Genomic DNA, 23,983 nt, shown 5'->3' with positions numbered 1-23,983 from the left:
AAGCAGTAATTAAAAAGAAAATCAAAGTATTAGATGGGTTTGGAGATTCAGCTCTAGTCATCTATCAATTGCGGTGAGAATGGGAAACTAGAGATTCCAAGTTGATACGGTACTATAAATACATCTTCTAGTTGATCAAACAATTCGAAGAAGTTCAATTTGAGCATTTACCTAGAGAGGAAAACCAAATTATTGATGCACTGGCTATTCTAGCTGTAATGATTAAAATAGATGCAAATGCTAAAATCCAACCCATTAAGCTAGATGTGCAAGATGAACTAGCACATTGTTCAGGTGTTGAAGAAGAAGTTGATGGGAAGCCATGGTATCATGATATCATGCAATATATTAAAAGCCAGCAATACCCAAAACATGTAATAGAGAATGATAAAAAACTATTAGAAGGTTAGCTATGAGTTTCTTTCTTGATAGAGACGTTCTCTATAAAAAGGGTTGAGATTAAGTACTCTTAAGGTATGTGAATGTAGCTGAAGCAAAAAGGATTATTGAAGAAGTGCATGATGAAGTTTGTAGGGTAAATGTAAATGGTCATATGATGGCAAAACAAATTATGAGGGCTGGATACTATTGGTTGATAATGGAGAGTGATTGTATTGATTATGCCAAAAAATACCATAAGTGTCAGATTTATGCTGACAAGATCTACACTCTTCGAATAGCATTGCATGTTTTGGCTCCTCCATGGCCATTCTTTATGTAGGGCATGAATGTCATCGGTCCCATTACTCTAAAAGCTTTAAATGGCCATAGATTCATCTTTGTGATGATTGATTATTTCACCAAGTGGGTAGAAATAGAATCATGTGCTAGTATGACCCAATCTGTGGAATGCAAATCATAAAAAGAGAGATAATATGTAGATATAGGCTTTTAGAGACAATTATTTTTGATAATACCAAAAATTTAAATAGCAAAATGATGAATGAAGTTTGCACTCAGTTCAAGATTCGTCACCATAATTCGACACCATATCGTCCAAAGATGAATGGGGCAGTGGAGGTTACAAACAAGAATATCAAAAGAATCTTGGAGAAAATGACTGATACTTATAAAGATTGACATGAGAAGTTTTCTTTTACTTTGCATGTTTATAAAACATCAGTCCAAACATCTACTAGGGCCACACCATTCTCTTTGGTATACAGAATAGAAGCTGTGCTACCGGTCGAAGTAAAAATTTCCTCGCTGAGAGTCTTGATGGAGGTAGAATTAGAGGAAGTAGAATGGGTTTAAAATCGCTATGAGCAATTAAACCTCATGGAAGACTTATAGCACTTTGTCATGGTCAATTATATCAAAAAAGGATGATGAGAGCACATGACCAGAAAATTCATCCTCATTGCTTTAGGGAATGAGATTTAGTGTTGAAAAAGATCCTTTCAAATCAACATGATAATCGAGAAAAATGGACACCAAATTAGGAAGGCCCGTATATGGTGAAAAAGGCCTTTTCTAGTGGGGCATTAATTTTGGCAGAGATGGACGAAAGTGATTTACCTACTCTGATAAACTTAGATGCTGTGAAAAAATATTTTGCTTGAGAAAAAAAGAAAAAAAAAAGAGAAAAAAGTAAAAAATGAAAAATAATGACTCATCTAAGCTGAAAACCTGAAAAAGGTAGCTTGGATGCGAAGAAGAAGCATTATTCCACAATACAGGGGCAAGTATAGTTTGATGAACTCTGAAGGATCAAGGAAATCATCTAATTTAGTTTTAGAAAAAGAATATGGGAATATTTTGTTCATGATTATCTTATGATCATTATTTGGGTACCTTTGTTTCAACTCAAATACTTTGCCATGCACTTTTTACTAGTCTAATAAAATATGCTATCATTTTTTTAGAAATAACACCTATCCATTATTTTATTCTCATTTTTTGTCCGCTATACGAATAGGAGAAATGTGTGATTGCATTTTATTGGTCTTGGACATAAAATAATGAAAAGAAAAACAAACATGAAAGATTTTAGCGTTACTTTTTAAAAAAAAAATTAACAAAGGCAAATGAAAAAAGAGGAGAAAAGCATGACAAGACATTGATGTTGTAGACTTTTGAAGAAAAGTATTGGTAGGGAAGAATTCAATGGGCAGAAATTAAGAATAGATTGATCATATGGCGATTATTAAGAATTCTGATAAAAAAAGCAAAAAACGAGAGATTTCAAGAACCTTTTTACCATAATGACTAATTCTGATTGCATTACATGCATTACATTTAGAGCACTCAGTACATGCATCCATGAATAATAAGGACAGAGACTTTCCATTTCCTAATCAAACAAAAGATTTCAAAAGAGAGAAATTTACTTGTTCAAAGATGAGAACTCGATTTGAAGAACATATGAAATTTTAAAGTTATTGAGCCTCTACTAAGAGAAGCTTTTTCAAGATGAAATTTTAAAGTTGTTGAGCCTCTGTTGAAATGAGCTTTTTCAGATGAGATTTTTAAAGTTGTTGAGCCTTTCCAAGATGAGATTTTAAAGTTGTTGAGCCTTTCCAAGATAAGATTTCAAAAGTTGTTGAGCCTCTGCTAAGAGGAGCTTTTCAAGATGGATTTTAAAATTGTTGAGCCTCTGCTGAGAGGAGCTTTTCCAAGATGAAATTTTTAAAGTTGTTGAGCCTCTGTTGAGAGGAGCTTTTTCAAGAAAATTTTTAAAGTTATTGAGCCTCTGCTGAGAAGAGCTTTTTCAAGATGAGATTTTAAAGTTGTTAAGCCTTTGCTGAGAGGAGCCCTTTTCAAGATGGATTTTAAAGTTGTTGAACCTCTGTTAAGAGGAGCTTTTCTAAAAGAAATTTTAAAGTTGTGGAGCCTTTGCTGAGATGAGCCCCTTTTAAGATAAAACTTTTAAAGTTGTTGTGCCTCTGATGAGAGGAGTCTTTTTTAAATTTTAAATTTCCAAAAGTTATCGAGCCTCAAGTGAGAGGAGCATTTTTGATTAAAAAAAACTTTTTGAGTAGTTTATGTTCAAAAAAAAAAGAGAAAAAAAGAAAAGAAAAATCCATTTGGATTCCAGACAAAATTGTTGTCTTTGTTTTTGCCTTATTACTGATTATCAGTAATGTGCAAAAAAGGGTAGCTGTGGACATCAAATTTATCCAGAAAAAAAAGAAAAAAAATATGAAATACAAAAAAATACAAAATATGACATAAAAAATACTAAAAATAATACAAAATACCAAAAAAATAAAAAAATAGAACAAAAAAAAGAAAAAATTGAGGATGGTAGTGGTGCCTTCCCCGGTACCACTGCCACCATGCCCTACACCCATCCCTCACCATGCCCTACCCCTTACCCCTCTGATCACCTAACCCTACCACTATCAGATGTTGCCAAAAAAAAATAAAAAAGGCATGGGGGTCGTGCTTGCACCCCCATGCCTAGCACTATGCCATTCCCTTAGGCACGAGGCACTGTCGGAGCTCTATAAATAGAGCTCCTGGCCAATCACCCAAAAGGAGAAGGAAAAGAAAAACAAATGAGAGATTCTGCCAAAAAAAACCCAAAAAGAAATCAACAGTCCTCCCCGTAGGGAGGAACCCAGCGTCGAGCTTCCTGCATAAAGCAGAAAAAAAAGTCAGTTTAAAAAAAAAGAGTCAGTTTCAAAAAAAAAAGTTTCACCAAAACTTTGAAAGCAGATCTAAGGATGTGAGGAATCTTTTTGATGAAAAAGAGGTCGGATCTGTGTTCAGGAGGTTGAAAGGAGTTTTTGAATATTTTTTAGAATTTTTTGGCACTGGCAACGATGGCCGGAGCTTACCACCGGTAAGGACTGCGGCGACCATCGCGATGGACAGCCACTGACCCCAGGTGGCTGAAAAAAAAGAGAAAAAAAGAAGGTTTTTTTTTTTTTTATAGAAAGGAAGAAATGATCAAAATTTTTTTTGAGCTTTTATATAAGCTGTCAATAGCCAAAACGACGTCATTTTAAGCACCCAGGATCCGTGCGTCAACCCGCGACCCAACTCGGGGTTCACGCATCCGACTCGCGACCCGTTTCTCCATCAGCCTCTGATCGATTTGACTGAACTGGAGCCAAATCACTGAACTAACCAGACCGCACCCAGACTGAGCCGAATCCACCCGAACCGTCGAACATAATCGATTGGACCGTTGACCGGTCCGATTCATGTAAAAAAATATATTTTTAATTTTTTTTAGAATTTTTTTAAAAAAATATTATTTTGGTTATTTTAATTATTATTTTATTAATATTTATGCATATCAAAATATTTATATTTGATAGATTAAATGATGAAATATTTTTTTTATAATTTTGTTAATTTTTAAAATAAACTTTAAAAAGAAAATAATATAAAAATAAATTTAATAATAATACTAAACTAATAAAAAATGCAGGAAAAGAAAATTTTTATCCGACGATGAGATTCAAAGGTATTCCGAGTAGTTATGCCTACGAAATCTCTAGGTGAGAAGATTTTTTTTAAAATACTACCAGCATATTGGAGTATTTATAAAAAATTTTCAATAGAGTAAAAATTTTCTTTTTTTTTAAAGTAATAAATAAAAATTGATTAATAAATTAAAAATATAAGTAATAAAAATAGGAAGAAAAGAAATTTTATCCAATGATGGGATTCTAAAAGTATTTCGAGTAGAGATGCATTAAGAAATCCCTAGGTGAGAAGATTTTTTTGTAAAATATTACCAATGTATTGGAATATTTATAAAAAATCTTCAATATAATTAAATTCTTTTTTGTTCAAAATTTTGATTAAAAATAAATATTAATAAAATAATTAATAAAATTTCTAACAAAGAAGAATAAAATGTGTGCATAAACATGGTAACATTTTGCATTGCATCCATGACATTTTTTTACGAAAAGTAAATTTGAGCCTCTGAGGATGAAATTCTAAGGTATTTCGAGAAGTGATGCCTAAGAAATCTCTAGGTGAGAAAAAGTTCTTCTAATGTTACCAACGTACTGAAACATTTTAAGAATTATTTCAATAAAAAGGTTTTAATTTATTTTTCTCAAAAATAAATTTTTTTCTAATAAATAAAAAAATCAAGGAAATTATTTTTTGAACACCGAAAATTGGATTATTTTTATCAAAATCAAAGGATAACACGTTGTTAATTGGTACCATTTTTAACGGGTACTGTGGGGGTGTTAATCCTTTCCTGCGCGTAGCTAACTCCCGAACCCAAACTGTTTCACAGACCGTAAAATTATCTTTTTAATAAATTTTAATTAATTTTAAAACTTTATTAAAATGATATGTTTTAGTACGTGGCCAATCGCACCTAGCCAAAAAAAAGATTGGTGGTGACTTCGTTATTTTTTATTTTGTTTCTAAATTCGTCGGACGGACACAAAACTGTTATGACATGGATGGATGAAGAATAAAGAATAAATGAAACGAGTAAACCCCAAAGTCAATTTTGGTTTAAATTGTATGAAACTTAATCAAAATGAATAAAACTGGGGTCAATCTTTAAAATTCACAATCTAATTAGAATCAATGTGGTTTAAACTTAAATATTTTGATTTTTGAAAAGCTACAAATTTTTATTGTACTAGGGTAAGTACTAAATTACTAAAAAACCCTTTAGAGGATACTTTCGTAATTTGAAATTTTTAAGCTTGGATTTTCATGAAACTTTCAGATTTTAGTTTCATAATATTTCATAAATTTTGATGCATTTGAAATCACAGTAGTATCTCGAAAAGTGTGAAATTACCAAATACTTTTATAAGGGTATTTTTGTAATTTTTAGTGTATTTGAAATAATAGCAATACCTCAAGAAATGTGAAATTACCGAGTTTGGATTTTCATGAAACTTTTTAGATCTAAATTTCATAATGTTTCATGATTTTTGATGCATTTGAAATCATAGCAGTACCTTAAAAAGTGTGAAATTATAAAAATATTTTTATAAGTGTATTTTCATAATTTGACCTTTTAGAGCTTGAATTTTCATGAAAATTTTCATATCTCAATTTTATAATATTTCATGATTTTTGGTATTTTCATGGGTTTGGAGGATATAAAAATCCAACATTTGTAGTGAATAATGTGGACCATTGGATCTTTTACTGATTTTGATCTATTGGCCACAAGTAGTTCTTTGAAAAGAAAAAAAAAAACTTTGACTTTTAGATGAGATTTCATCCAAGGGTCTATATTCACCAAAATAAGATATTTTTTAAGGGGGTATGATTCTTAAAAAAATGGGGGAAAGGTCTGCCAAAAGGAGGAGTTAAAAGGGGAAAAAGGGAGAGGCACTTAAAAAAAGAGAGGAAAAAATGGTTAAAAAAATGAAAGGAGGAGGGGCTACCAAAGTTGAGGCTGGAAGGAAGCTGTAGAAGGAAGGGAAGGTAGGGGTTTGTCGAAGGAAAAAAAAGAAAGAAGAAGAGGCTACCAAAGTTGAGGCTAAAGGGAAGCTAACGAAGAAGGAAAATGTGAGGGTCTGCCAAAAGAAAAAAAAAATAGGAGAGGCTGCCAAAGCTGAGGCTGGAGGAAAGCTACCGAAAGAAAGGAGGAAAGGACGAAGGAAAGAAAAAAACTTTCTCAAAAGAAAAAGATGAAATAGAGGATATGCTTTGATATGCTAAAGGTTTTTGGAAGGAAACTAGAAAGAAGAAATGAAGAATATTTCTTGGTGGCTAAAAGAAAGAGGTCTAGTTTGCAACAAATATGCATCATTTGAAACCCTAATTTTATCTTTTTTAATTTCTTTCTTTTTTCCCGAGAAACATTTTTTTTTTATCTCCAACCTCTTCCAATTTCAACAAAGCCTATAAAATCATATCATCTTCTCACAGAGGCAGCAAGCAAGACAAAGGATCATTGGTAACCAATAACATGAACGTGTTTGCAACTCTCAAAACTTTCTAAAAGAAGAAAAAATCTAACAAGGATTGAGCTTCTTCTAGAAAATTTTCTTCCAAGTCTCAGAAATAGTAACTGCCTAAAAAAAAACTTAAGCCATAAGTGTTTTGGGCTTTGACACCACTTACATCAAGTCATGGGTCGATGTCGATGATGACTATTATGCTATAATCACTCCTCCTTAGCTCGTTTAGGGGTCTTCAGAGCCATCTTAGAGTCATGAAGATAAGACCACCAAAGAGAGGATAGTGAGAGTGAAAAAGATATTTTAGACAAAGATGATGATGATATGGAGAAAGATCATGACAATAAACTTGAGGTTTAAATACATCTAAAGCCTATGCCAAAAAATGGCTTATGAAGTTCTTGTATCACCTAAGGAGGTAGAAAGATAACTTTCAAAAAAAAAAGAGAAAAAAAAAGAAATTTGTAAAGCTAGAGGCTTTTCTTGTTGATTTTAGAGTTACACAAAATAAGAGCAACAGCTAGGATGATTCGGGCAATATTGTACAGAAAAAGAAAGATAGAGAGGAAAAAAAAAAGAAAATATTCTAGGAGAGTCTAAAAGTGCCAAGGAGAAGGAAAAGAAGGATAAATCACAAGAGGAAAAAAAATCACAAGATCAGCTGATTAGTATAGATGCCACTAGTGGACTAGATGAAGTTGTTGGGACTGAATAGGCTAAGGAGAATACATCAGTGATCGATGTGAAAGAATAGTTAAAAAAGATGGCATCTATGAAAAAGAAAAAATCTAGTAAAGAGATGGATGTTGCTGCAAAAGCTACCACATAAAAGGTTGCTGCAAAGCATGCAAGGCTTGTTGCTAAAAAAAAAGAAGAAAAAAACCATTACAACCAGCAGCCAATACGGTAAAAGCACCTTCTTGTTTGACATACATGCATATTCATATAACAATGCAAAATAGATAGCAGTTTTTGCTTTCTCGAAAATGATGACTTTTTAGTTTTTTAAAATTTTTTTTACAAATTAAATTTTTGATGGTAAGACTTTAGGAATTTTGAATAGTGATTCTAAAAAGTTTCCTAAGTGAAAAAAGATTTCTAAAAATTACCAAAGTATTGGAATATTTACAAACTCTTTTCAATACAAAAATTTTTAATTAATTTGAAATATTCTCGTAAAAAGGTAAAAAAATACACATATTTATGAAAGCATGCATTATTTTAATAAAATTAAGTAATGAAAATTTTCAATGATGGGACTTTGAGAAATCCGAGTAGTGATTCCCAAGAATCCCCAAAGTACTGAAATATTTAGAAGTTTCTTTTTTAATACGAAAAATTTCCATTTTATATCTATTTTTAATAATTTGAATAGTTCTTTAATAAATAAGAATATGTTGTTTTGGAAATAAATATATTTGTAGATAATTATATTATTCATGACTTTTAATAATTTTTAAAAAAATAAACAAAAAATCTCCAAGGATAAGATCCTAAAGAAATCTGAGTAGTAATTCTTTAGGAATCTTTAGGTAAGAAAATCTAGCTAAAATGCCACCAATGTGCATTTGGATTAATTTTTGATAAAGATTTCTTGCTCTTTTATAAATGACATAGAAATGAGTTTTTAAAAAATATATTTATTTTTAAAATTATAGATATCATATTTTATGTTCTTTACATAAAGATTGGAAATAAATATGAGCCACCAAAGATAGGATTTTGGAAAGTTCTGAGTAGCGATTCTCAAAGATTCCTTAGGTGAGGTGGTTTCTCTTAATATTGCCAATGTATTGAAATATTTTTATGAATTTTTCAATATGTAAGGTTCATATTTATCTTTCCAGCATACTAAAAAATTAAAAATACGTTTTTAAAGAAAATTAAGGAAATTAAATTTTAAATACTAAAATTAAGACCATTTTAGACAAAATTAAAGTATAACACAGAATTAATTGATACCGTTTTAAATGGACGTCATGGGGGTGCTAATCCTTTCCCACATATAACCGACTCCCAAACCCAAATTGTTTTCGGAAAGCCAAAAATTATCTGTTTAATAAATTTTAATTAGTTTTAAAATTCTATTAAGAAGGTAAGTTTTAATAGGTGGCCAGTAACACTTAGCCAAAAAAAATTAGTGGTGACTCTATCTTTTGTTTTTCCAAAATTGTCTAGTGGTCTCCAATGCCATTACAATAGCTTAGCAACTTCACTGAGGACATCATTTTTTTGGAGAGTTAAGTCAAAAATTATTTAGGTGATATCCTTAATTTTGATTTAATGGTCTTAATTGGTATTTAACATTAATTTTCTTGATTTTGATTTTGATTTTGTTTTAATTAACAATAGTAAAAAAAATTTACATGCATTTCATTTTAATTATGTCATTTGTTCATTGTTTATTTTATGTATATGTTATTATCAATAAATTGTAGGGCATGTAGGATAAAGATTGTGATGTTGTGTTTTTTCACACACATGATGACACATTTCATATCATGCATGAGCTCTATACCCAGGCTCTAACCTTGTTAGGAGGGATTAAAGTACTTATACTCTCATAAGGTGATAACCTTCGTAATGGCAAGCAGAATACTTTCACTCAGATTGAACCTTTTCCATTCATAGCCTATAATGGGTGAAGATCATGGTGCTTTACTAGTCCTATATGGATGCCAGTAAGGAATAATTTGTTAACCTTTTAGATATATAAATCCTCACTCAGCATATAGTGAACTTTAGGGGACCAACCTTAGGTAGAGCCTTGCCAATCACTTTGGTAGAAAACTACTCGAATTAGGGCACAAAGAAACATTCCAATACAATTTGTAATTAGTTGTATGAAAGGTGTAAATGAAACTAAAATAGTGTAAAACAATAATGGCATGGGTGAAATTAAAATTTTGAAAAAAGAATAATAAAAAAAGCATTTTTTTAAAGAAAAAAAATTTCTTTTAACATAAAGTTCTTTCATTTTGTGGTTATCCAAAATTTGCATTTTCAAAAATATTTTAAAATAAAATGAAGAAATTTTTTAGCATTATCCAACAAGAAAAAAAAAACAAAAATTTTCAAAAAAATAAAGGTTTCTCTTAAATTTTTTTCTTTTTGTTTATTGGCTAAATAAAATTAAACATCTTTGAATCCAGTTATTCTGTGTGATAAAAAAACATGTGTTCATAAATTTTTTTCCTTTTTGAAAAAAAAGGGAAGAAAATTTTAAATTTGAATGTTGTTCTGTTTTTCACATTTTCATTTGATCTTTTACATACATTTTTCATAATAATAATAATAATAATAATAATAATATATTCCCCATCCCATTCATCCTAATAGATAGTATATGCATCTTATTTGATGCATATCTTAATAAGATAATACATGCATTGCATCCCTTTCACATCAATGGATAGTACATGCATCCCATTTTATGCACATGTTGATAAATGATACATGCTTTGCATGTGCATCTTAATAGGTAGTATGCGCACTCCATTTCATTACATATTTTAAGGTAGTATCAATTTCATTAGGTTGACATAATACAAGCATTCTAGTAGACATATCTTGTGCACTTGATAGGTCCATACATTCCACACAAGTATTTACATTAATTATAGGTATATATCTCATGACTCATATAACATGTTATAGCATTTTATGCATATAAATTCATGAGTGATAGAGTTTTGTAGAACATACATTGCATTTTATATCCCACCATCACTACAACATAACATTACATTTCTTGCAAATACATTCATATAAAAGGAAACTTTTACGGCTCCTATTAGTTCCAGCAGTTTTCTCAAACATACTAAGGCATTATGTGATTCAAATAGTGACTAAAGTTTGAGTGAGTTCAAGAAAAGAATGAGTGAATTGGCTATACATATGATTGAACTCAAAAGTATGATTTTCAAGATAGAGTCACTTGGCTTCAAACAACCCTCACCAACCATCCTGAGTTCCAACCTGCACCTAAATTCTTCTCATGACTATTTTCAATCTCCTTTTCAAGCACCTAAGACTAGGCTCTCAAACTTCATATAATCTTCGAGAAGTTTATCTCTGAACCAAAATTTTCATCCTTCTATCACCTGTTCAGCCAATTACTCAAGTCTAAACCTTTGCACCATCATCAAATCGTAGGACTCCTAGTCAATTTGTTACCTTAAAATTACCCAAGAAAAAGAAACAGTTAGATCTTCTCTCTATTTCATATGGAAAATTTTTTCCTTGTCTGGTTGTGAGACACCTTATTATCCCTGTGCCTTTAAAGCTTTTAAAGCCTTTGTACCCAGAATATTTTGACCAAAATGCAAGATGCGAATAGCATAGTGGAAATATGAGGCATCCATTAAGAATTGTGATGGTTTCAAGCACAAGGTGCAGTTACTCATAAATGTGAAATGGCTCGATCCAACTACAATAAGGGATTAAAAAATCTAAGAATAATGACAATGAGATGGCAATAAGATGAACATGAATGGGACTTTTGTTTAAAGAGGGTCTTCAAGTGATAGGTTTATGAATTTCTTCTGTTTGAAAAATGTTTTTATGTTGATATGATGTTGTTTGTTGAACTTAGATATGTGAATCATGGTTTTAGATATGTGAATTATGATTTGTCTTTCATTCTTGTTCCTTTGGGAATGTTCATACTTTTCACTAAAGAGCTTTGTCATTTGTACATTCATTCATTCATTCATCCATTCATTCATCCATTCATCCATTTATGTATCTATATAATGCAATTCATGTGTGCTCTAAAATAGGGAATTTCTTTAAAAATAATTCTTACGATTTCTTCTAAGGGTCAGGAGAGAATATTTGATTTGAAAGGAGAGATAAATAAGATTATCGAGGGATTTTATGCTCAAGGAAATAATCAACTTAAAGGAACTAGCTTAGGACCCATAAGGAAAGAGTTGAGGGATCTAAATGAATAGAGAAGGTATAATTTCTTGGAAGAATGAGTTCAAGCTATTGAAGGTAAGAATGAATCTTTTGATGCAAAAAAAAAATCAACTAGTTTCAGAGGTGTTATTCCACCTAAGTTTAAGGTTTCTACATTTGAAAAGCATAATGGAATTGGATATCCTAAGACATATTTGGCTTAATGCTATCATAAAATGGTTGGGTATGCTAGTGATGAAAAGCTACTAATTCATTTTTTTAAAAAAAGTTGGGCTGATGTAGTAGCCAATTGATATTATTGTCTAGAGAGTAGTCAAATTCATACTTGGAGAGATTTATCATAGGCATTCTTAAAGCAATACCAGCATATTTTAGAGTTGGCTCCAAATCGATTAACCTTTCAAAATATAAGAAAGAGCCCTAATGAGAGCGACAAAGAATATGCTATTAGATGGAAGGAAGTGTCATCACAAGTATGACCACCTCTTACCAATAGGGAACTAAATTCACTATTTATGGATACCCTTTCTTTTCTTTATTATGATAAGTTTATTAGCAATACTTCATTAGAGTTTGCAAATTTGTTGTTTGCTATGGGTAGAATTGAGAATGGGATAAAAAAAGGAGAAGAATTATATATGCTAATAATGAAATGAGGGAAGATATTTTTGCTAAACCAACATAAAAAACAATTATTAAAGGGCAAAGCCAAAGAAGCCTTTGCATGATACAAAAAGACCCTGTAAATGCTTATTTTCAATGGTTACCATACTGTTCCCAACCAACATTTTAGGCCAAAGATTTTCTCAACCACTTCATCTATGTGCTCCAATTCCTTTACTACAAACATTTACAAGACAAAGGATCAACCAAGCCATTCACTAGGTCATAAAAGAAAGAAAGTCAAGATGTATCATTCACTTCCAATGTTTTATGCTGAACTGTTCACCTTACTGATTAAAAATCATATGATCTTTATTGTTCCAGTAAAACTAAAAAAGCCTCTATACCCAAAGTGGTATAATCCAAAATTTAAGTGTGAGTTTCATGATAAGGTTGAAGGACATTCCATAAAAGACTGTATTGCCTTCAAGGATACAGTTCAAGCTTTGATTGATACAGATCCCATAAAATTTAAAGAATTGATTAGTGATTTTTGATAGTGGGAGAGTTGTGGGTCAATGATGCAAAAATTGAATTGTCAAATGGGAAACCTTTGTTTGTAAGTAACAATGTCATCTCAAGAATATTATTAGGAATATAAATTTTTAGGTCATGTTTGAGTGTTTGCATTGCATGAATAGATCTTGTGCATCAAGAGTGTTCCATGGATTTATATTATCATTTAATGCTTTTAATTTCTATTAAATTTTGGACTTGTAATTGCTAAAAAAAGGAGAAATGTTAGATTTGAATAAAGCCCTACATAGTTAGGTCCCAAGGTTAAAATAAATAATAAAAAAGTATTATGGAAAAAATGAAAAAAAGATAAAAAATGAAAAAAATGTTTTTTTGAATCTTATATGAGTTGGAGATCATTATTAGAGATTTGTCAAATACCTAACTCTCTTTCTTAAGCCTTTCAAATGATTCCATTCAATAGCCATGACCCTTCAAAAGCCATAAATTTGAATTGGTGAGCCTTGCTTTCACCTAATAACATTATGATATCAAAAGGTGATATTTTTTTCCAAGGCAATGAACAATAAAACATCTAATTAAGAAAAGAAGAAAGAAATATGGATTCCTAGAAGATTAGGCAAATATGACATTTTTCTTAAGAATTTAGATGTGGTAATTTGATGTGTCAATATTACACTGTAGTTCCAAAAGTTTTTAAATTAAAACTAACTTAAGTCCTACAAAATGACCTCAAATTGACCAATCTTTTAGCTCTTTACCCCAAAATTGGCCTGACCATGTATCTCAATAGCACGTTGATCAGAAAAGAAAAACCTCATTACTCTTAAGACAACATAAGTTATGATCAACCCTTTTGTTTTCTTTTTATGGAGTAACTTAGATCATTTGATACCTTAAATAGGTTTATTGCACATGGTTCTTTGCTCGTTCATTCACATAACCCATTTTTTGTAACAACTATCCTTAAGGGTGGTTTGTAAAAAAGGGGGCATTTTTCATGAAATACATTACTAGTAAAATGAATCTAGGCATGTGTTTGGGAGGCATGTCAAAAACAAATTGAAAAAAAAAAAGAAAGATAAAAAGAGAAAAATGAAAGAAAATGGTTATGACATCATGCACTTAGGAAATTTGATTAAATTTTGATAAAGTCCTGACAAATTCAAAGTTTGGAAAAGGGACAAGAAAAAAAAGCCCAAAATAGAAAATACTAAAGAAAACTATTGAAATAAAAAACTTTTTTCGACATCATTTTTTTAAAGGGAACTGCTTTTCAATTTAAGTGTTTATGATTGAAATGACGAATGGTTATCTTTCATTATCCTTTTGTAAATGTAGAAATTTATCCCTTGTTATCCTTTTGAGCCTGATTGAATTCTTTCAAAATAAACTCTAATCAAGGATCACCCTCTACACTAGAGGGCAAAAAGAAACACATTTAAGGGTTAAGAATGGAGATGTCCGAATGGAATCCCATATGTTGAGGTAAAGGCTTAATATAAAAGTTCACAATAAGTTTTAAATCCACTCAATGAAAGAATACAAAAAAAAATGAAAAAAAAATGAAAGGAAAGGAAGAATAAAAGAAAGAAAAAAAAGAGAAACGAATGGATTGAAAGCAAAAAGGAATAGACCTCATAGTGTATCTTTCGAATGGAAAAATGATCCATGGTTTTAAATACCTTTAAATACTTGTTTTGGGCCTTTCTATCCTTTTCTTTGATAACCTTGAACCTTAACCTATATTACAACCTTTGAAATGTCCATATTGGATTAAGCATGAAGGCTTAAAATTAAAGAGTTTCTCTTGGAAAATGACCATGAATCTTTTGAATCCCCATTTATTACATAATTTTCTATTTGGATCATTAACCTATTTCAGAAAAATTCTTTTCCTCTTTTAGATTAGTTTTGAATTTTTAAAGTGCATGATGTGTTAATAAAAAAAGTAAAAAATAGAGAAACAAATAGAAATAAAAATGGCTCTAGGGTGAAACCCTAAAAAGGGCAGTCTAGAGCAAACCTTGAAAGCCACTTATAATGCTAAATCTGAGAGATGCTAAGCCAAACCTTATTGAAAGATCTAAAATATCAAAGTCATAAAAGTCTTAGATGAGTTGATTTCAAAAACCTTAACTTTTGCCCATTTCCAAATAACTTTTCAAAATCTCAAGCCCTTACAGCTAACTTTGACATATATCAAAATATCACATTTGTAAACTAAAGAAATTGTTTAACATGTTTGATTTTAAAGGAATTCATATTTTCAAAGCAATTTATGTTTCATCTATAAGCTTGTATAGAAAAAGTACATGCCTCTTTTATCCACTACAAGTGTTGAAACCTTTTTGAATAAATAAAAATCTCTATATATAGAAATCATTCAACCTATTTGGAAAGTATTTTGACGTTTCATTTCTGATAGAGATTGCCAATTCTTAGGCATGCAAGGTCAGTTTAGCTGGCATCAATAAATGTTAAGCCTAGATTATCTGGCATCGATGATATTTAAACCCAGTGTAATTAGCATACAAACCCAGATTACTTGGCACTAATGAAATTTTAAGCCTAGATTAACTGGTACATAAGCCCAGATTAGCTAGCACATAAGCCTAGTTTAGCTGGCATATAAGCCTAAATTAGTTGGTACATAAGCCCAGATTAGTTAAAAAAATATATACCCCTTTCATCCCTTTTAAGTGGTCAAGTCCTTTCTGAATCAATGATAACTCTAGGTGCACAATCATCGAATCCATTGAAAGACAAATTGTTCACTTCTTTCATTTCTAATATGAATTGTTAGTTCCTTATAAAAGTTTAAGTCTACACAAAAGGTTAAGCCCAGTTTACCTAGTACCAGTGAAAGTTTAAACCCAGTTAAATGACACTTGATAAAAATTTTAAGCCCAGTTTATCTAGCACCAAAGAAAGATTTTAAGCCTAGTTTATTGGGCACTTGATGAAGATTTTAAAGCCCAGCTTAGCTAGCTATTGGTAAAAATTTAAGCCAAGTTTATCTGGTCCCTAATGCAAATTTTAAGCCCAGTTTTCTTGGCACTAGTGAAAGTTTAAGCCCAACTTATCTAGAATCAAAGAAAGATTTTAAACCCAGTTTACTTGGCACCTGATAAAGATTTTAAAGCCTAGCTTAGCTGGCTCTTAATGAAAATTTAAGCCAAGTTTATGTAACACCTGATGAAGATTTTAAAGCCTAACCTAGCTAACTCTCAGTGAAACTTTAAGCCTAGTTTATTTGGCCCTTGATCAAAATTTTAAGCCCAGTTTACCTAGCACCAATGAAAGTTTAAGCCCAGTTTAGCTAGCATAAAATGAAATTTCAGGCTCAGTTTATTTGGCACCAAAGAAAGATTTTAAGCCTAGTTTACCTGGCAGCTAATAAAGATTTTAAAGCCTTGCTTAGCTAGCTTTTAGTGAAAATTTAAGCCCAATTTTTCTGGCCATTGATGAAAATTTTAAGCCCAGTTTGCCTGGCACTAGTGAAAGAGTAAGCACAGCTCAATTAGCACGTAATAAAATTTTAAGTCTAGTTTATCTGGCATCAAAGAAAAATTTTAAGCCCAATTTATCTGACCTTTGATGAAAATTTTAAACCCAGTTTATCTAGCACCAAAAAATATTTAAGCCTAGTTTATTCGACCCTTAATGAATTTTTAAGCCTAGCTTAGCTGGCACCTAATTTTAAGCCCAGTTTAGCTGGTACCCAATGAATTTTTAAGTCTAGTTTAGCTAGCACATAAACCTAAATAAGCGATCACTTTATTTGACTTATAGTGTTATCTTGGTAATTTTCTTATTTTTCAACTTGTGGTGTTATCCATGTCATTCTTTATTTTTTAACTTATGGTGTCATCCCAATCGTTCTTTCTTTTTTGACTTGTGGTGTCATCCTAATCTTTGAATTTGCATAAATTGCAAAAGATATTTGATCGACATTCTAAAAATAATCACATTTGTATCAATTAGATGTGCATCATTAAAAGACATTTAATTTGCATTTTGTAAAAACAAAAAGAGTCTTTGCATTTGCATCACTTGCATTCACATTTGTATCATGAGAAGGTTATTTGATATGCATACTGCAAAAACAAAAAAAAAGACATTCAGATTTGCATTACTCATATTCATACTTGCATGTGCATCATGAGAAAAACATTTGCATTCATATCTATATCATAAAAAAGATATTTGTATTTGCATCACTTGCATTTGCATTACAAGAAAGACATTTGTATTTGTATCACTTACATTTGCACTTGTATAAAACATTTGCATTTACGCCATAAGAAAGAAATTTGTATTTACATCATGGCATATGCATCCGAAGAAAAAGTATTTATAGAGGCATTTACATGAAAGAAACATTTTCATTTGCATTGTGAAAATGTCAAATGTATTTGCAGCAAGCATTTACATTCTTGCATTTGCATGGACATTTGCATTCGCATCAACATTTCCATTAGCATCATTTGATGACAATAGACATTTGTATTACGATTGCCTTTATCAACTTTGTAAATATTAGAAAACAAAAATGAAAAGAAAAAAAAGGGAAAAAAAAGAGAGAAAAGAAAAACAAGATTAAAAAAACAAAAAAAAAGGTTCAAAGCCTCTGTTTAAGTGGAGCCATTTTTAACGTTTCAAAGCCTTTGTTTGGGAGGAGCCATTTTTAAACAAGATATTTTTAAAAAGTTTCAAAGTCTCTATTTAAGGGGAGCCATTTTAAAAGTTTTAAAGCCTCTGTTTAGGGGGATCTATTTTCAAAATTCCAAAACCTCTGTTTAGGGAAGCCATTTTCAAAGTTTCAAAGCCTCTGTTTAGGGGAAGCCATTTTCAAAGTTTCAAAATCTCTATTTGGGGAAAGCCATTGACAAAAGTAAAAACAAAAAAATAAAAAAAAAAACTCTAAAAGGCATCATCTGAACAAAATTATTGTCTATGTCTTTGCATTATTTCCGATTTTCAAAAATATGCAAAGAGGGGAAGTTGTAAATACTGAATTTTATCTAGAACATTTTAGCATGGTTGAATAAAGCCTATTTGAAACCTATAAAAAGGCCACTTAAAGAGCCCATAAAATGCATCGATATTTAGGCCCAATAAACAAAAAAAATGAGACACATATGGTTACTATCAAACTCTTTCACATGGGATTTATATGGATTATACCTTTGCATATGGATGTATGAAAAATAAAGAATAAATGAAACGATTAAACCCTAAAGTCAACTCTAGTCAAAATTATACAAAACTTAGTCAAAATGAATAAAATGGGAGTCAATCCTCAAAGTTCACAACCACATTAGAATCAATATGGTTTAAAATTAAATTTGGTGATTTTTCAAATACTAACAATTTTTATTGTATTAGGGGAAGTATAAAATTACTAAAATACCTTTTAAAGGGATATTTTCATAATTTGACCTTATTGACCTCAAATTTTCATGAAACTTTTCAGATCTTAATTTCATAATATTTCATGATTTTTGATGCATTTGAAATCACAACAATACCTTGAGAAATGTGAAATTATCAAAATATCTCTATATGGGTATTTTTGTAATTTGGCCTTTCAAGTTTAGATTTTCATGAAACTTTCTATAATTTAATTTCATAATATTTCATGACTTTTGGTACATTTGAAATCAAAGTAGTACCCTAAAAAGTGAGAAATTACCAAAATACCCCTTATAAGGGTATTTTAGTAATTTGACCTTTTAAAGCTTGAATTTTCATGAAACTTTCAAGATATCAATTTTATAATATTTCATGATTTGTGGTGTTTTAAAATCCCAAATATGAGCATGGAAATGTTGATTTCTAAGAAAATAGCCTAAATACTAAAAACTTTACACTAGGGGTAAAATGATCTTTTCATGGGTTTAAATGATATAAAAATCCAACATTTGTAGTGAATAATGTAGACCATTGAATCTTTTATTGATTTTGATCCAATGGCCAAAGGTAGTTCCTTTAAAAGAAGAAAAAAGAAAAACTTTGACCCTCAGATGAGATTTCATCCAAGGGTCTATATTTACCAAAATAAGATATTTTTTAAAGGGGTATGATTCTTAAAAAAATAAGGGTAGTGTTCATCGAAAGGAGGAGCTAGAAGGGAGAAAAAGAGAGAGGCATGTAAAAAAAAGGGAAAGAAATGGCTAAAAAAAAGAGAGGAGAGGCTGCCAAAGCTGAGGCTGGAGGGAAGCTATTGAAGAAAGGGAACGTAGGGTCTACCAAAGGAAAAGAAAAAAGAAAAGAGGCTACCAAAGCTAAGGCTAGAGGGAAGCTATTGAAGGAAGGAAAGGTAAGAGTTTGCCAAAGGAAAAAAAAAAAAGAGAAAAGGCTGCCAAAGCTAAGGCTAGAGGAAAGCTGCCAACAGAAAGGAAGAAAAAAAAAGGAGCTATCTTAAAAAAAAAGGATGAAAAAAAAGAGGAAAGGCTTAAATATATATTTATATACTTTGATATACTAAAGGTTTTTGGGAAAAAACTAAAAAGAAAAAATGAAGAAGATTTCTTGGTTGCTAAAAAAATAAGGTTTGGTCTACAACAAATACACATCATTTGAAACCCTAATTTTATCTCCCTCAATTTTTTTTTCCTGAGAAACAAACACTCTTTTTTTATCTCCAACCTCTTCCAATTTCAACGAAGCTTATAAAATCATATCACTTTCTCATAAAAGCAGCAAGCAAGATGAAATATCGTTGGTGATCAACAACATAAATGTGTATGTGGCTCTTGAAACTTTTCAGAAGAAGAAAAAATCTGACAAGCAATGAGCTTTTTCTAGAAATCTTCTTCCAATTCTTAAAAAAAGTAATTACCTCAAAAAGAACCTAAGCTACAAGTGTTTTAGGCTTTGATACCACTCACTGTTAAGTCTTAGGCCAATGTCAATGACGATGATGATTATTACGTTATAACCATTCTTTTTCTGCCCGTTAGAGGGTCTTCGGGGCCGCCTCAGAGTCATGAAGACAAGACCACCAATGTAAAAGAAAGTTAAAGTGAGGAAGATATTTTAGACGAAGGTGATGATATGTAGAAAGATCATGACAATGAACCTGAGGTTTAAGTACATCCAAAACCTATGCCATTTTACACCACCTAAGGAGTTAGAAAGATAACATAAAAAAAAAAAGAAACTCATAGAGTTGAAGGCTTTTTTTGCTAATTTTAGAGTTACATAAAAAGAAAGCAATGGCTAGGATAAGTCGAGTGATGTTGCATAGGAAAAAAATAAAAAAGAAGGAAAATATTCCAATAGAGTTTAAAAGTGCCAAAGAGAAAAAAAAAAAAAAAGATAATTCAAAAAAGGGAAAAGAATGATAGGATCAGCTTATTCGTATAGACACCACCAATGGACCCGATGAAGTTACTGGGACTGAGCAGGCTAAGAAGGATGCATTAGCTATTGATGTGAAAGAACGATTAAAGAATATGGTATTTATGAAAAAAAAATCTAGTAAAAAGATGGATGCTGTTATAAAAGCTGCTGAACAAGAGGCTACTGCAAAGAATGCAAGGCTTGCTGTTAAAAGAAAAAAACAGAGAAAAACTATTATAACCAGCAGCCAGTGCAGTAAAAGCACATTCTTTCACTTTTGTTCTCGATTTTCTCTTCTTCTTATTTTTTAGCTTCTTTCCACAATGCTCCTCATTCTCTAGTTTTATTCTATTTTTCTTCATGAGCTCTTTTTTTTTTTATTTGGTTTTCATTTCTTTTTGGTCTTGTTTTTTTTCTTTTTTTTGCTATAGTTTTTTTCCATGCTACTAGTCTTATTTTTTTTCTACCAATTTTTTTTATTTCTTTGTTTATGCCCAAAAGTTCCTCTTTTATGGTTTTTTTTTGTTTTCTTTTCTTTTATATTGGCCTCTTCTTCTTATTTTCCTACTAGTTTCCTCTTCTTTCCTACTGATTTCTCTTTCTTTTCCTATTGTAAATTTTTTTCATGCCTAATTTTTTTCTACTTGTTGCTTTGCTTTTATTTTTGTTATTCCATGCTTATTCTTTGCTTTTTGTCTTCTTTTTTTATTTTTTTTGCTTTGTTTCTACTTTCCCCATTGAACACTTGCCTTTCTTTTTTTTTTCTCTAGTTCACCAGAAAGCTTACCCTTTTTTCCTTTTTTTATTTTTTCTACTGCTCTATTTCTTTTTTGTTCTACACCCACATTGCCAGCCACTTTTCATGTAGTTTTGATTTCAGTTCTTTTTACCTTTGTTGCAGCTTTTCACCTTTTTTCTTCATGGCATGCATTTTCTTTTGTTAGATTATCTTGCCATTTCCTTATAGCATGCATACATGTTTTCTTTGGTTTTTGTTTTACGATTTTGAGCCCTTTCTGTTTTATTTTTGGCTTGTTTTGGGTTTGTTTTGCTTTGGGCTTTTGTCTCTTTTTTTTTTTGGGCTTTATTTTGTTTGTGGGCGTTAACCACTTGGGCCATATTGGGCTTTTGATTAGGCCATATTTTAGGTCACTTTTAATGGTCCGTATTGGGCTTTATTTAGGTTTTAAAATGTGTTTTTTTATTTTGAGCTTTTATTGGTCCATTTAGGCGTTCATTCAAGCCTATGCAACGGGCCGTACCATTAAATCACATTCTTGAGCATTTGAAAATGGACCATGTAGTGAGTCCGAAAAATAAAGATCAAGCCTAATTGCAAAACTAAACCCAAGTTAAAATGATCAAATATGTCAAATAAAATTAAATGTCTACAGAGCCCCTTTTTGCATATTTTTGAAGATTAGGAAAAACGCAGTGATATAGACAACAATTTTGTTCGGATGTTACTTCCTAATGAAAGTTTTTTCTATTTTTTATTTTTTTATTGTTTATTTTTTAAAATTTTTTGATTTTTTTTATGTTTTTATTCTTTTTTTCCCTTAAGATGACTAGGATTAAATGGCAAGTCAAAAGATAAGAATGACATGGATTGTATCATAGGTTGAATGAAGTGACTGAGACTAAACCACAATTCAAATAAGATGACCTAGATTAAACTGTAAGTCAAACAAGTTGACCGCTAATTTAGGCTTACGTGTCAGCTAATCTAGGCTTTCATACCAACTAAGCTAGATTTAAATTTTCATAGGTGCCAGCTAATCTAAGCTTACGTGTCAGCTAAATTGGACTTAAATTTTCATTAAATGCTAGTTAGACTAGGCTTAAATTTTCATAAGGTGCCAACTAAACTAGGCTTAAATTTACAGTGGTATTAGTTACATTGGGCTTAAATTTTCATTGGGTGCTAGCTAATTTAGACTGGGTTTAAATTTTAATTGGGTGTCAGCTAATCTACGCTTAAATTTGTATTGGTTCTAGTTAAACTGAGCTTAAATTTCATTGGTACCAACTAGACTGGGCTTAATTTCATTGGGTGCTAGCTAGACTAGGCTTAAATTTTCATTGGTGCTAGCTAGACTAGGTTTAAATATTCATTAGCGCCATATATATTGGACTTAAAACATAGGTGGACTTAAATTTTCTAGGAAATTGATGATCTTTATCAAAAATGAAAGAGGTGAAAATTTTTTTTCCTAATGGATTGACGGATTCAACACAGGGAGGTTTCTATTAAATTAAAAAGAATTCACCGCAAGAAGGTGATAAAAGGGTGTATAGGTTTTAGCTAATCTAGGCTTATATCCCAACTAAACTAAGCTTATGACCTAGGTGCCAATTAAACTGGGTTTAAGACTTTTCGAGTTCTGAAAAAGCTAGACTTTAAATTTTCATGGGCGCCAACTAAACTATGCTTAAAACTTGGATGCTAGCTAAACTGGGCTTAAATCTTGGGTGCCAACTAAATTAGGCTTAAATTCTTTTTTAGCTACTAAAAAATTGGACCTAAGTTTTCACGGGTACCAGCTAAATTGGACTTAAAACCTAGGGCTAGCTAAACTAGTTAAATTCTTTCTCAAGAATTGGGAATCCCTATCAAAAATGAAAGAGGTGAAAAATTTTCTTTTCAAATGGATTAAATGGTTTAGTATACGAAGGTTTCTATTCATTTAAAAGAGTTTCTCCACCTGAAGGGGATAAAATAGGCATATATTTTTTTTCATGCAAGCTCATAGATGAAACATAAGTTTTTCTAAAAACATGAATCCCTTGAATACCAAACATGTTTGACATTTCCTTTAGCCTTTATATGTGACATTTTGACATATGTCGAGGTTAGCTATAAGGGCTTGAGATTTTGAAAGGTCATTTGGAAATGGAAGAAGGCTTAACTTTTCGAAATCAACCATTTTTTATGCTTTCTTAAACTTTTGGGACCTTGGTGTCTTTGGATATTTCAAAGGGTTTGGGTTCTCTTTGGTTAGCATCTATCTCATTTAGTATTGGGAATGGCCTTCATAGTTTTGCTCTACACTACCTTTTTGTAGGTTTTCAACCTAGTGCCACATTCATTCTTTTTTTATTTTTCTTTCTTTTATTTTTTTTATTATTATACCATGCACTTAAAAATTCAAGCTTATCCAACAGAGCATAATGGTCCTAACAAAAAATTAGATAATAAAGAGAGACCAAAAAGTTTATGAGTTTCATGGGTTTCATGGCCATTTTTCCAAGAGAAGCTCTTCGATTTTTAAGCATCCATGCTTGATCCAATATGGACTTTTCATAAGATGTAACATAGGCTAAGATTTTGGGTTTTCAAAGAAAAAGATAGACAGGCCCAAAACAAGCATTTAAAGGTAATTGAAACCAAAATCATTCTTTCATTTGAAGGATTCACTCTGGGGTATAATCTTTTTCATTTTCTTGTGCTTTTCACCCATTTATTTCATTTCATTTATTTCTTCATTTTTGTTTCTTTCTTTCTTTCAGTTTTTCCTTTGCTTTTTCTTTTATCTTTTCTCTTTTTCATTCTTTCACTTTTTTTTCCTTTTTCTTTAAGTGGATCCAAAACTTTTGGAAACTTTGATATTAAGCCATTGCCCTAACATACAGGATTCCATTTGGACATCACCATTTTTAACCCCTAAATGCATCATTTTTTACCCCCAGTGTGGAAGGTGATCTTTAGTTAAGGTTTATTT

The 23,983-nt window shown here is 31.0% G+C and overlaps 2 pseudogenes; both read left to right on the top strand.

Annotated features, from left to right (window-relative positions):
- The first annotated feature begins 6,222 nt into the window (after positions 1 to 6,222).
- Positions 6,223 to 7,758, top strand: LOC149516040 (uncharacterized; annotated as a pseudogene).
- Positions 7,759 to 19,086: 11,328 nt separating this feature from the next.
- On the top strand, positions 19,087 to 22,139 carry LOC149516039 (uncharacterized; annotated as a pseudogene).
- Positions 22,140 to 23,983: the final 1,844 nt, after the last annotated feature.

Source organism: Durio zibethinus, chromosome 11 (genome assembly GCF_047325235.1).
Source record: "Durio zibethinus cultivar Kanyao isolate XHJ-2024 chromosome 11, ASM4732523v1, whole genome shotgun sequence".
NCBI classification, from domain to species: Eukaryota; Viridiplantae; Streptophyta; class Magnoliopsida; order Malvales; family Malvaceae; genus Durio; species Durio zibethinus.
Note: the sequence above shows the minus strand (reverse complement) of the source record. Positions and strands in the feature narration are given on the sequence as shown.